Source organism: Lynx canadensis, chromosome B2 (assembly GCF_007474595.2).
Source record: "Lynx canadensis isolate LIC74 chromosome B2, mLynCan4.pri.v2, whole genome shotgun sequence".
NCBI classification, from domain to species: domain Eukaryota; kingdom Metazoa; phylum Chordata; class Mammalia; order Carnivora; family Felidae; genus Lynx; species Lynx canadensis.
Window position 1 is genome coordinate 18,041 of NC_044307.1, and position 12,848 is coordinate 30,888.

Below are 12,848 nucleotides of genomic sequence, written 5' to 3' on the forward strand. Positions count from 1 at the left end.
TGCGTGAAAACGCTCACACCGCCGCTCCGCTGCTCCGCCCCTCACCCCTGCTGGTGACGCTTACCTGACCTGGAGGGTGGTGTCCGTGCAGGGGAAGAGGGTAGATCCTGAAACACGGTGACTCCGTGAAGCTCCGTGCTCTGCTAGTCACAGATCTGCTCTCGGGGTCCCCCCTCGAAGGGCTGATGCTCCGCATCACCTCCTCCAGGACCCCACAGGTCTGCACCTGAGTTTTCACTACTTACACTCCACTCCACGACCAAGAATGGAGGCTCTCTCAAGTTAGTTCAGAATACTAGGAAAACAGACATGCAAATAAGGAAAATGGGATTTTCCACCCCAGGCCTCATGGGAAGGTACGGCCGGGGCGCCGGGAGCACAAAACCAGGCCTCAGAGCAAGGACGAGAGATTTTAAAATGCTAATAATAATAATAATAGCAGACACACGCAGCCCTCCCTCTGGCCTGTCACCACATTGAGTATTTTATATGCTGACTCCCACCACAACCCTGCAGGGTCGGCCGACAACCGTCCCCGACGGGCAGGTGGCTAAGGGCAAGCGGGCACATCCCATGGCGCACACTAGGGCTCAAGTGATGTGGCTCCACGTCGACGCTCAGGGCCACCACCCAATACTGCATTTGTGTGTCTGGAACTGCTAGAAAAGGACACGAGGCCCAGAGACAGGGCGACCCTGGGGCCACTCAGCAGGACGTGTCACCACACTTGCTCCAATACGTGGCTGCGTGCTCTTTCTTCTGCTACAGCTCCTCCGGTGCCTAGTGACATGTTCATCATGGTCCCACTTTGAATTTCCAGGAGAACCTGATGTGCAATGAATTATCATCCCTCACCCCACAGGCTGGCCTGGCCGTGCCTCTGCTGGTCAGGCCAGTGGAGGACAGAGAGCCGGGCAGTCACCTGCAGGGGGAGTGAGACCCTGAGGCCTCCAGCCTCTTCCCAGCCCTGGTGGGATATTTGTGGACAATTCTGTGTGACATTAGTCCTAACCATGATGCAGGTGTTCTCAGCTGTCACCTGCAGGGCTGCTCTTGGCTAACGTCCTGTTCCCTGATTCCAGGTCTCCTGTTCCTCTGACTCCTACAGCTTCCTGCCAACTCACTGTCCCCTCTCTTTTCTGAACATCCACACCAGAGCCTTCTCAGGCCCCTGCCCCAGGTCCCCTACTCCCTGCCCCCACTCCATGCCATGCAAGAGTCAGAGAGGTTTACCTTAAATGCTTTGACACCACATGAGGGTCAGAGGGCATGATGTGACCCAAGTCTCACAGCCAGCAAGCCCCAGGACAGCACCCCTCCCAACACACACACCAGGCTGCTCCAGAGACACACAGGGGCCAGAACAGGGAGCCACACCCCCCTACAGATGCTTGGAGGGGGGCCTTCCCCAGACTCCGCAAACTTCACCGGACCTGCAGACAGTCTCTCCTCTTTCTGTGCCCTTAGCCAATGATGTTCTGCCATAACTTTTCCTAGCTTCAGGTTCCTGTGGTGGAACCACTTCTAGAGAGATGTACATGCCTGTGTGTCAGCCCCAGAGAGGCAGGTTGCTGGAGGGGGCAGATATGGTGGCCCTGAGCCCAGGATGAGGAAGAATAAAATTCTGCCCAAAACCAGAGAGTCCTAGAGGCACCAAGCTTGGGGTGAGAGGACCAGAGCTCACTGAAGGGAAGATGGTGGGGTGAGAGGACCAGAGCTCACTGAGTGGAGGACAGTGGGGTGAAGGGAGCAGAGCTCACTGAGGGGAGGACGGTGTGAAAAAGCAGTGGGTAATTTTTTAAAGTGTTTACTACACAAAGAGAACATAGTAACAGAACATTTTCCCCTTGACTCAGGGTGTTATTCTCCTAACACCTAAATGCCATGTGCTGATTCCCGAGACTCTTCACCCCAGGGAAGCCAGTCTTGCGGGACTGACTTAGCAGTTGTGCAGCCTCTGGTGCCGGGTCCCCCCCACCTGCCGCCCCAGTCCTGGTGATGGTAGACCAGGGCCTCTGTGGGACACAGACCCACAGCCCGAGGAGGCTCAGCCTCTGTCTGATTCTTAAATCAGCATCTCGTTGGGTCCCTGTGTCCCTGAAGCTTGGGACATACTCAATGGTTTCTGTTCCTAAAAAAAGTTTGCTTCCAGGTTTTTGATAAACAAAAATGAAGAAATCTGGTGCTGATGTCGACATAGGCCTTTAAGAATTAAAGTAGGGGCGTCTGGGTGGCTCAGTCGGTTAAGCCTCCGACTTCAGCTCAGGTCACGATCTCGCGGTCCGTGAGTTCGAGCCGCGCGTCAGGCTCTGGGCTGACGGCTCAGAGCCTGGAGCCTGCTTCCGATTCTGTGTCTCCCTCTCTCTCTGCCCCTCCCCCGTTCATGCTCTGTCTCTCTCTGTCTCAAAAATAATAAATAAACGTTAAAAAAATTAAAAAAAAAAAGAATTACAGTAGAAGGAGAAGGTGCGGGTGTCGCTGAGGGCTCTGGAAACATGCTTTTCGTAACCCTTTTTAGATCGGTTACCAAAGGCACAGAAGACCCACAAAACCGTGGTGGTGATGCTGTATGGTACTGGGACAAGATCACACAGAAAACAGGAGAAGGCAGAGCTTGCAAACAGACCTATGTTTACAAAGGAGGTTGCATTTCGGACATCAATCAGTGAGAGGAGGGACAGAATCTGGACAAGACCATGTTGTGAAAACTGGCTTCCAACAGTAGAGAAACATGCAGCCAGTTCCTCCCTGGAGCCACATGTGAAGGTCACGTCTGGTTAAAGACCCAAGTGTGAAAGTGAAACTCTTAACGTTTGTAGAGAATCATGTTAGAGAACAAACTGTGGCCTGAGGGTGGGGAAAGACGTCTGAAAAGGAACCCCAAAGGCACGAACTATGAGGGAGTCATTTGATTACATCAGCATCCAACACTGCGGTCCAGTGACAACAGCAGGGACAACGCCAACAGGGAAAGGCCAGGCCGAGAGATGATACCCACACGTGTGAAGCCAAAGAGACTCGGGTGTGGAATATAAAAAGGAAAGCCTACAAATCAGTAAGAAGGCAGGAACCTGACAGAAAAGTTTGCAAAGAACACGAGTAGTTAACTCACAGAGGAGCGCCCGGAAATGCCCACGTGCGTGTGAATGGACACGCAGACTCACCAGTGATTAGACAGATGGGAACTAATGCAACAAAACTAACAAAGAGCAGACAGCTGAATAACGGGGGACGTGGGGACACGTGTGTGACATATGGACCACCCAGCAGGCTGGGCACAGCTGTGCTGGTGAGGGCACTGCCCTGCACACACCTTCCTCTGTGCCCAGGGGCTGGTTTCTGGGTAGATGTCCCGGGAGCTCCTAGGCTCACGGCAGCATCACTGTGGTACCAGGGACATGGGTTCATGTCCAGCCCAGCCCTGGGAACGGGGGAGGGCAAGGTGACAGATGCTCGTGGACACGGGGACCATGTGACACGCAGAACGTGGGCTGACCCTAATAATGTGCAGAGTGGAAACACAAGAGATAGGTGAGCCTATGGCAGTATTTTGTGAATTCAGCACGCCACGCAAAAGTACATTTTTCCAAGCCACCTACAAATAAAAATCCAGCAAAGAGTTGCCACGGGTAGGGGATGGTAATTAAGCAGAAAAACAAGTAAAACAAGACGACAGTTGTGGGCTGGAGATAAGGGTGTGCTGCTAACTGAAGAGTGTGGCTTCATTTACCACATCCTCCCACCGAGGTCAGAAAAATAGATTTTAGATTTTTGTTCCTGTCGCCTGTTTATGAGGAATGTCTTTTATCTTTACTGTTTGTTTGTTTGTTTGTTTGTTTGTTTTTTGGCCTCATTTCTTCTTGTAAACTCTCATTGCGTTGGTGAAGAAGGGATGTGCGGGTGGGGGTGGGAGTTCAGAGGTGACTTCGGCCCGAGTCTGTGGGTGAAATTGAGGTCAAGGGCCAGAGGTCGGCAGAGATGTCCAAACAGGGAGACGGAAAATGGCAGTGGGCAGAGGTGACCGGGATGCTACTGGGTGTCACCAGCGGATGGCAGAGCGGAGCTGAGGTGGGCGGGGAGGGGTCCGTGTGAATGGAAAGCTCCAGCAAGCCGACAGACCTTCCCCTGGCCACCCTCGCAGCCCACCTTCTGGGCCTCACCTCCTCAGACGCTCTTTCAAAGCCTCTGCCTCAAAGGTCACGGGCTCCCCGGGAATGAGGGCCCCGGGGGCTCCTTCCCAGGCCTCCCCACTCATGGAGGTGACTGTCCCCTGTCCCACCCGGTGGCCCCCACACGCCCATCCCCCCAGCACTGCCCAGCTCCTTCTTCACCTTTCTGGGAAAGGAGGCTTTCCTGGGCTGCTTCCCTAAGGCTTCTCTATCTCCAGCCTATGCCCTCCATTTTCATCCTGATTCCCCAAACTGTCAACCCCATGTTTCCAGCCGAGAGCTAAGTCTCTCAGGCACCATGGGGGGCTCAGATCGGCCAGGCCATCGCCCCCACTGCTGTGCTGTGCGGTCTCCGTATTTCTGTCCCTGGACTCATCATCTGCTGCCATCGCCCCTGACACCTCAGTCCCATTTTCATCTTGACCCGAGTTATCCTCTCTTCCAAAGGGCCTCTCATTACCAAAGATAAGCCAGAGCTCCTAACCCCGCGGCCTGGCTCTCGGGGACCTGCCTGCCCCCACGTCTGTTCCCAGTGCTTCCCCACCAACCACAGGAACTGTGTGTGCTGCCTAAACACACTCTTGTGGCCTCACCTTCCCTCCGCCAGGAGGGCTATCTGCCCCTCCCTGTTGGAATCGCGCCTGACTGTCCCCAAGGTCCAGGTCAAAAAGCCACAGTCTCTCCTCCTGGTGCACTTTAAATTTAATAGAGTCTGACGTCACGTACAAACACTGTATGAATGAAAACAGGAAGCAAAGATAGTAATAAAGATAAATGCATGAAATAATCAAAGATAATATAGACCTACCATTTATAATATTCAAATAAATAAGGTAAAGTTCTCTTTTTTTAATGGAACCATCCAATTTTTACATTAAAGTAATATTTAAGTGATGAATCGCTAGGTTCTGCTTCAGAAACCAATACTACTCTATTTGACTTGAAATTAAATAAATAAATTTTAAAAAGAAAAATAAATATTTAGTGGGTGAATGTCACATGAACATGCATTCATTATAATTAAAAATCAAAATTGAGGGCACCTGGGTGGCTCAGTCAGTTAAGCATCCGACTCTTAATTTCAGCTCAGGTCACGATCTCACGGTTCATGAGTTCAAGCCTCGCATCAGGCTCTGCACTGACAGTGAGGAGGCTGCTTGGGATTCTCTCTCCCTTGGCCCCTCCCTGCTCACTCACTCACTCTCAAAATAAATAAACTTAAAAGAAATCAAAATCAAAATTGTACAAACGTTTGCTTTCCTAAAAATACCTCAGAGAGAAAAGGACAGATTGAAATACAGGAATTAGTGCTACACCTCTTTTGTCATAATGAATATTTTTTAAAGGTTTGTGATCCTACCAGATATCAGATAAAATGTGGCTTCACAGCAAAAAACTGACTGAAAAGGGCCTTGAATAGTAATGAAAAATGAGAACCTAGCAATACTGAACCTCCTTCCCAAAAGGTTTACTCACAAAATGTGTAACAGAAGAAGTGGTTAACAGACCAAAGGTACATTTTCCTGATACACTAGCCAAAACAAACTACCAACTTTCAAAGAGTATGCTCCTGGGGAGCCTGGGTGGCTCAGTCGGTTGAGCGTCCAACTTTGGCTCAGATCACGATCTCATGGTTCAGATGTTCAAGCTCCGAATTGGGCTGTGGGCCAACAGCTCAGAGGTTGGAGCCTGCTTCGGATTCTCTCTCTCTGCCCCTCCCCTGCTCACACTCTGTCTCTCTCTCTCTCTCAAATATAAATAAACACAAAAAAATTCTTTTAAAAGAATGAAATCACTCATTACGTTTTATGAGGGAAAAGGTGTTGATGAAGAAACCTGACGATGTCCACAGAGTAGTGGGTCTAGAAAAATGTCAGGAAATTAGCTTCCGGGAAATACGAGCTTAACAGGCTCTCATTTGAATCTGCAACACCAACTGCCTAAAAATAAACCTTATAAGATATACAAGTACTGCCAATATAAGGTTTAAATAAAGGCAATTTAACATCTGATTCAGAAACGTAAAGGAAAACGCTTCACAACATACCCTGCTATTGGTTGCAAAGGTGAAACGAGACCTCAAAAGTCATAATTCTTTTTTTTTTTTAATTTTTTTTTTCAACGTTTATTTATTTTTGGGACAGAGAGAGACAGAGCATGAACGGGGGAGGGGCAGAGAGAGAGGGAGACACAGAATTGGAAACAGGCTCCAGGCTCCGAGCCATCAGCCCAGAGCCTGACGCGGGGCTCGAACTCCCGGACCGCGAGATCGTGACCTGGCTGAAGTCGGACGCTTAACCGACTGCGCCACCCAGGCGCCCCAAAAGTCATAATTCTTGATGCAAACAGGTTAATGCAGAGCCAGTTGCAGTGAGGGTCTCTCTGTGAACCTGCCAGCCTGCGTCAGAAAACTCCTCTGCTGGGAAGCCATCTGCGAAAGGTGAGTACACGAAAAGATGCTGCTGGAGTTTTTTAAATGCCATAAAGCAACAATTATCAAAACTACATAATCACTTCAGAACAGAAAAAAAAATCAACAGGCTGGAACAAAAAAATATATCCTGGGGCGCCTGGGTGGCTCAGTCGGTTGAGCGTCCGACTTCGGCTCAGGTCACGATCTCGCGGTCCGCGAGTTCGAGCCCCGTGTCGGGCTCTGGGCTGATGGCTCGGAGCCTGGAGCCTGCTTCCAATTCTGTGTCTCCCACTCTCTCTGCCCTTCCCCATTCATGCTTTGTCTCTCTCTGTCTCAAAAATAAATAAACGTTAAAAAAAATCTTTTTTTAAAATATATCCTGCTACGATAAAAACTTAATTTATGCCAAACTATGGATGTGGAAAAGACCCACTATTGCAGAAACGATTCGGGGACAGCTGGAAACCAGAACAAAGAAGAATTAACATGAAGTCACATAACACAGTATGTTGGATTCCAAATAACCCAGGAGTTGACTAATCTCTAAAATGAAATGAAACAGAACAGTATAATCATTGAGATAAATTTCTGGATAGGACACGGTGATGACATTTTTTTAAAAGAATAGAACTGATTTAAATACAAATTTCTAAAATTTTTGCCCCCAGAATGCAATAAAACAGAAAAGAAATAAACAGAATAAGAAGAATGGAAGTTAGACATAGCAAATACAGTTTGTTACCCGAAAGACAAACGACTTTGATGCAGTCACGTAACATCGGTGCCCTGGTTTCAGGGTGAAGTGTAGACCATGTCTCGACCTGGAGATTAAAGCCTCACCAACAATATTCACAGTCTGGCGGCCGTCAAGGGCTCCAACAAGCACAGACACCGCACAGGGAAGCGGTCACCGTCTCTGTTTAATTTACAAAACGTCATTCAAAGAAACAGAGACAGGTGAGGGTCACAGTGAAGCCTGATTTCAGGATTGTGCAAGGGTGCCCACAAACACAGCCAGGCCCTGCTGGGATCCCTTATCCCGCCTCTGAGGCTGCCCCTTCCAGACAAGCCCATCCCTGGACAAACCGTCCTCACTTGGCCTTATGAACACACGGAATCCCTGGTTTCACAGCTCACACTGGGGTCCATACACTTGCCAGCCCTCCTTCACTCCTCCCTGGCATCTCTTCCCTCAGCTACACACACATCCTCCTCCTTGCTCTGCACACCTTGCACACCCCACACCGCAAACACTGTCCCTGCTGCACTAAGGAGGTGAACCCTTCACGCGTACCTTGTCCCAGAACAACTTCCACGCTGACCCTCTCCTGCCCTTGTCTGGCACTCAGCATTGTCCGACCCACTCTGCCACATCTACCCTCTCTCTCTCTTCCCTCTCTCCCCTCTCCCCTTCTCCTTTCTCCTTCTCCTTCTCCTCCTCCTCCTCCTCCCCCTCCTCCTCCTCCTCCTCCTCCTCCTCCTTCTCCTCCTCTTCCTCCTCCTTCTCCTTCTTCTCTCTCTCTCTCTCTCAGCATCTGGAACTCTTCTCAAGACTTCATCCTGCAGGCTCTTCCTCCCTAGACGCTCTTTGGGAATATCACATAAATTTCCTTGAATTTGCACTTCATTTGGTGGATCCCGTGCTGGGTCCTGGGGACTCTACCCCAGGCTCTCTGGAGACCTGCGTCTCATACCCAACTGCAAATCTAACACCCAGCTTACACTCAACTTGTCCTACATGACCCGATGCTTCCTTCTCACCTGCTCTCTGTTCCTTCTCCTTCCATCATCCACCCCCGTGCTATTGGGACATCCTGTAAATTCAAACTCTCATTACGAATTCTTCAAATACAACAAGGCTTTTCCAGACTTGCACCCACGCCTGGTCTTCCCATTGGTCGGCTTTTCTTCTAGGTCTCAGCTGGGAGTCACCTTCTCCAGGAGGCCCTCACCAACCGTGCTAATGTGGGTCACCCATGACTCCATCTCAGACCCCTGTCTGCTTTCCTCACAGCTCAAAAAACACTAGCTTTTGTGTCTGTCTCCCTCCACAAGCTGCAAGGGCCCCAGCAGCAGGGATGGCATCTGTCTTGTTCACTCTATTCCCAGAATATGTTGTCATTTTTAACACACTTTAGGAACTTATTTGTCTTTCGCAAGTGAACAAACATTGTTATTTATTTCGGGCTTCCTGTCCTAATGTAAAGGCACCCTGAGGGCGAGGATTCTGAATCATGTCTGCACTTCCTACACCAGCACGGCACGCTGCACAGAGCATGGAGCTGAACGGGCCACTGGTGAGCGAACAGATTTTCCATCCTGCACCGGACTGGTCAGTAGGTGGGAGAGGTCTCCCTGTGCTCTGCACGGACGGGAAATAGTGTCGGCAGCCAAGACCCGGCCTCAGGCTTCTGCATGATTTCTCCACCTTCACCTGCAATCTGGACTCCTCACCCTAAATTATAACATGTTCTCAACAAGTCAAGTGTGCAAAAGGTTTTGGATATTCATCTTTCATTATTGGATAGAAAGGCACAATAGTGAAAATATGTCGATTTTCCATCCAAGCAAGTGCTCACTGGATTGGGGCTGGAGGGTGGGCAGGTTTGTAAAAATAATGCTAAAACTAATGGGAAAAATAAGCACAATGGATATCCACGAAAATTCTAAAAAACAAGAGTATCCTGAGGGTTCTAAGACCCACCTGACATTAAAACATTACAAAGATGCAGTGCTTAGATGGTTTGGCACACAGGCAGGAACAGACAGAAGAACAGAGGAGAATAGATAGTTGAGAAAATATGCACGTTTATATAAATATAAAGCATACTGTGAGGCTGGCATTCAAGTCAGTGGGGAACTCTGGGTTATTTGAGAAAAGGTGGTGGGAAAAAATGATCAGAACTTGGAAGTTACATCACATTGTCACCAAAATGTATCCTGGACGTTCCAAGACGTACGTTGGAGGATATTCACTGAAACATCCCATGTGATCGCAAAACAAAGCAGTAACCTGGAAATAACTCAATGTCTGCCAATTCGTGGTTCACTCATAGAAGTGAATACCATGTGGTTGTTGAAAAAGAATTCATAAGAATTCATCTTTATGTACTAATAGAAAAATGGGAAAATATCCAACATGTACTTTTAGTTTTTATTTTATTTTTTAATTTTGTTAATGTTTTATTTATTTTTTGAGAGAGAGAGAGAGAGGTAGCACGAGCAGGGGAGGGGCAGAGACAGCGGGAGACACAGAATGCAAAGCAGGCTCCAGGCTTCAAGCTGTCAACACAGAGCCCGACATGGGGCTCGAACCCACGAACTGTGAGATATGACCTGAGCCAAAGTCAGACATTCACTGAGCTACCCAGACACCCCTCCAACATGTACTTTTAGATGACAAAAATGAGTCAGAAAAAAAATTAGAAAATCCGTGTGTGTGTGTGTGTGTGTGTGTGTGTGTGTTCCAAAGAGTAGATTCACACACGCAATTTTCTGGAAGGGTGATACACAAAAAACTAACAATGGTTACCTCCGGGAAACAGGAAGATTTTTTTTTTTTTTACTTCACACCTTACAGTGTTGTCTGAATGTATCACCAAGAATATGTAACTTTTATGATAAACAAATTGAATAGGATAAAAATAACCACTAAAGGAGGGAGGGAGGGGGAGAAGGAAGGAAGGAAGGAAGGAAGGAAGGAAGGAAGGAAGAGAAGGAAGGAAGGAAGGAAGGAAGAGAAGGAAGGAAGGAAGGAAGGAAGAGAAGGAAGGAAGGAAGGAAGGAAGGAAGGAAGGAAGGAAGGAAGGAAGGAAGGAAGGGAAGGAAGGAAGGGAGGGAGGGAAGGGGGAGGAAGGGAGGGAGGAAGAGAAAGACAGAATCATGTACTAATTTCCAGGCTTTGATATATTTGCAGGATAGACAAATACTATATTATTTCACTCATGTACAGTATTTAAGAAACAAAACAAATGAGCAAAGGAAAAAGAGAGAGAGAGACAAGCCAGGAAACAGACCCTTAACTGCAGAGAACATACTGGTGGTTCCCAGAGAGGAGGTGGGTGATGAGGAAGAAGGATGCACCTGTTGTGAGGAGCACTGGGTGACGGGTGGACGTGTGGAATCACACTACATTGTACACGTGACACTGATACTACACTGTTGACTATACTGGAATTTAAATTTTAAAAACCATGATTACAAAAGTCTCATAAAATATACATATATCTGCAGGATAATTATCAGGGATGCAAAGCCTGATGACATTTCTCACCAAATGTCTAGTTCAACCAGGGGAACCATATAGTCTCAGTCCTGGGGGCTGTCAGGCCCACGTCCAGCCTACAGACGAGCATAAAATGAAATTACATTTCAGATATTTCTATATGAAATCGTCAGGGAAAATGTATTACAAAAGTGTTGTTAAATAAAGATGGAATCGAAAGGCATAGAGTTAACAATATACAGGAAATATAGGCGTGGTCGGCAGTTAGAAGCGTTTTTGTGGATGCTTTGATGTTTGCGGTCAGCTTTTTAATATTTGTAATTTGTCGTCATTGCAAGTAAATATGTACTTTAGCTCCTAATTTTACAAATTCTCATTTTTGGATCCTTTTTCTGGAAAAGGCCCAACGATGTGTCAGCTCCAGCCCACAAACCTGGGGCGCCCCCCCCCCCGCCCCAACGAAGGTCGGGAGATGGTGAGTGTCACGCAGCCAGCACGGCGGACTCGAAGCCCTAACGCAGAACTGGGGGCGGGGTCCGCGCGGCCGGGTAGGTGCAGTGGGGGTGCGCAGAGGCAGGTGCTGCAGCAGGTGCGGCGGCAGGTGGCGGGTCCGCAGAGGCAGGCGCGCCCCCAGCACCACGATCCGGCCCGCGCTCCCCGCAGTTTTCCGTCCTACCCGCGCACCTGCCAAGTTCCAGGCAACGCTCTACCTCCACTGAAAGTGGGGCAATATAATCAGGATTGCCCCCAAATCCGTCGTGCTTTTTTAAACGCACTCAGTCCCCTACGCGCGGAGGGCGCGCTCCTGGCTCATTCGCGCGCGCGCCCAACCGCGGTCCGTGCCCCAACAACGCCAACGTTCCCAACTGCCACCCGACCACAGCCCCCCAGCGACAGACGGTCACCCGACCACGGCCACCCGGCCACCCTACACTCGGCCGCTCACCGGACGGGCCAGCAGCCCCTGGCCCGCCCGACGCCGCAGGCCTGTGAACCTGGGTCTCCACCCTCCAGACGGAGAGGCTCGCCCCCCAGCGCCCGAGGGTGGTCACCAAGCAAGTTCCGTAAGTGACTCTGGAAAAGATTAACACTTGATTTCCCACAAGAGAGGCAGCGTCAGAAACCGGCCTCTGAACTTTGCCCTGCAGGACCTCAGCCTTTCAACTCACCCCGGTTCTGGCCCATTTATCAAGAGCCCTAGGAACAGTGGGGCCCAAACCGATGGAATGGAAAAGCTTTGCTCAGACGCGGAGCCCGCGGAAATCTTTGTTCACTTACAGGTTTTTAATGCATCATTAGCACCACTGCGTGTGTCCTGTTTGGCTCCTCTTTCTGCCTCTAGAGCTGGCTCAGCTCCCATCTCCGTGTCGCGTCCTGGTCTTCAAACTGAGACCTATCAGGGGCCCTGGTGCCACAGGGCATCCCCTTATGCTGGTGTTGCACTGAAGCTAGAATTTTGGGGTTCCAGCCTATGCACTGAGCCTGGGAAGGAGGACATCTCCGAGCCCAGCTCTTCTGGAAGCAAGAAATGAGTCCCAGCCCTGACGGGGGTGCGGGGTGGGGGTGGGGCTATAAGCGTGCACAAGGAAAGTCCCTGCGGACTTGACTGCTGAAGAAAACAGGTTTTCCAAAGGAAGCTCCACAGGAGGACAAAGCGCCGGAAAACCCGAGGCCTGGATCAGAAGCGTTTCCGTTTCCGCCGGCCGCCAGGGGTGCACTGAGCACCTCCCGCTTCCTGTAAGTGCAGACAACTAAAGAATCTGGATAAAATATTTTCAGAGTACTCCCAAAATGGAAAGTTTGGGGAAGGAAAGGGCACTGTAGAGGTGAGCCGGGCGCTTGGGGCTGCTTCTGGGACATTTGCTGGTTCTGCAGGTGCTGGACTTCCCGGGCTGTATTTTCGGCAGCCTTTGAAGGAGCTAGAAGTGAAGTCCCAGGCCCCAAAATGTCGTGTTGAACTTGTTTAAGGCGACTCTAGACTGCCAGTGTCAAAAACGAACATCTTTCTGGGAAGAAACGAACAGTGTGGTAGGCCTAGTAT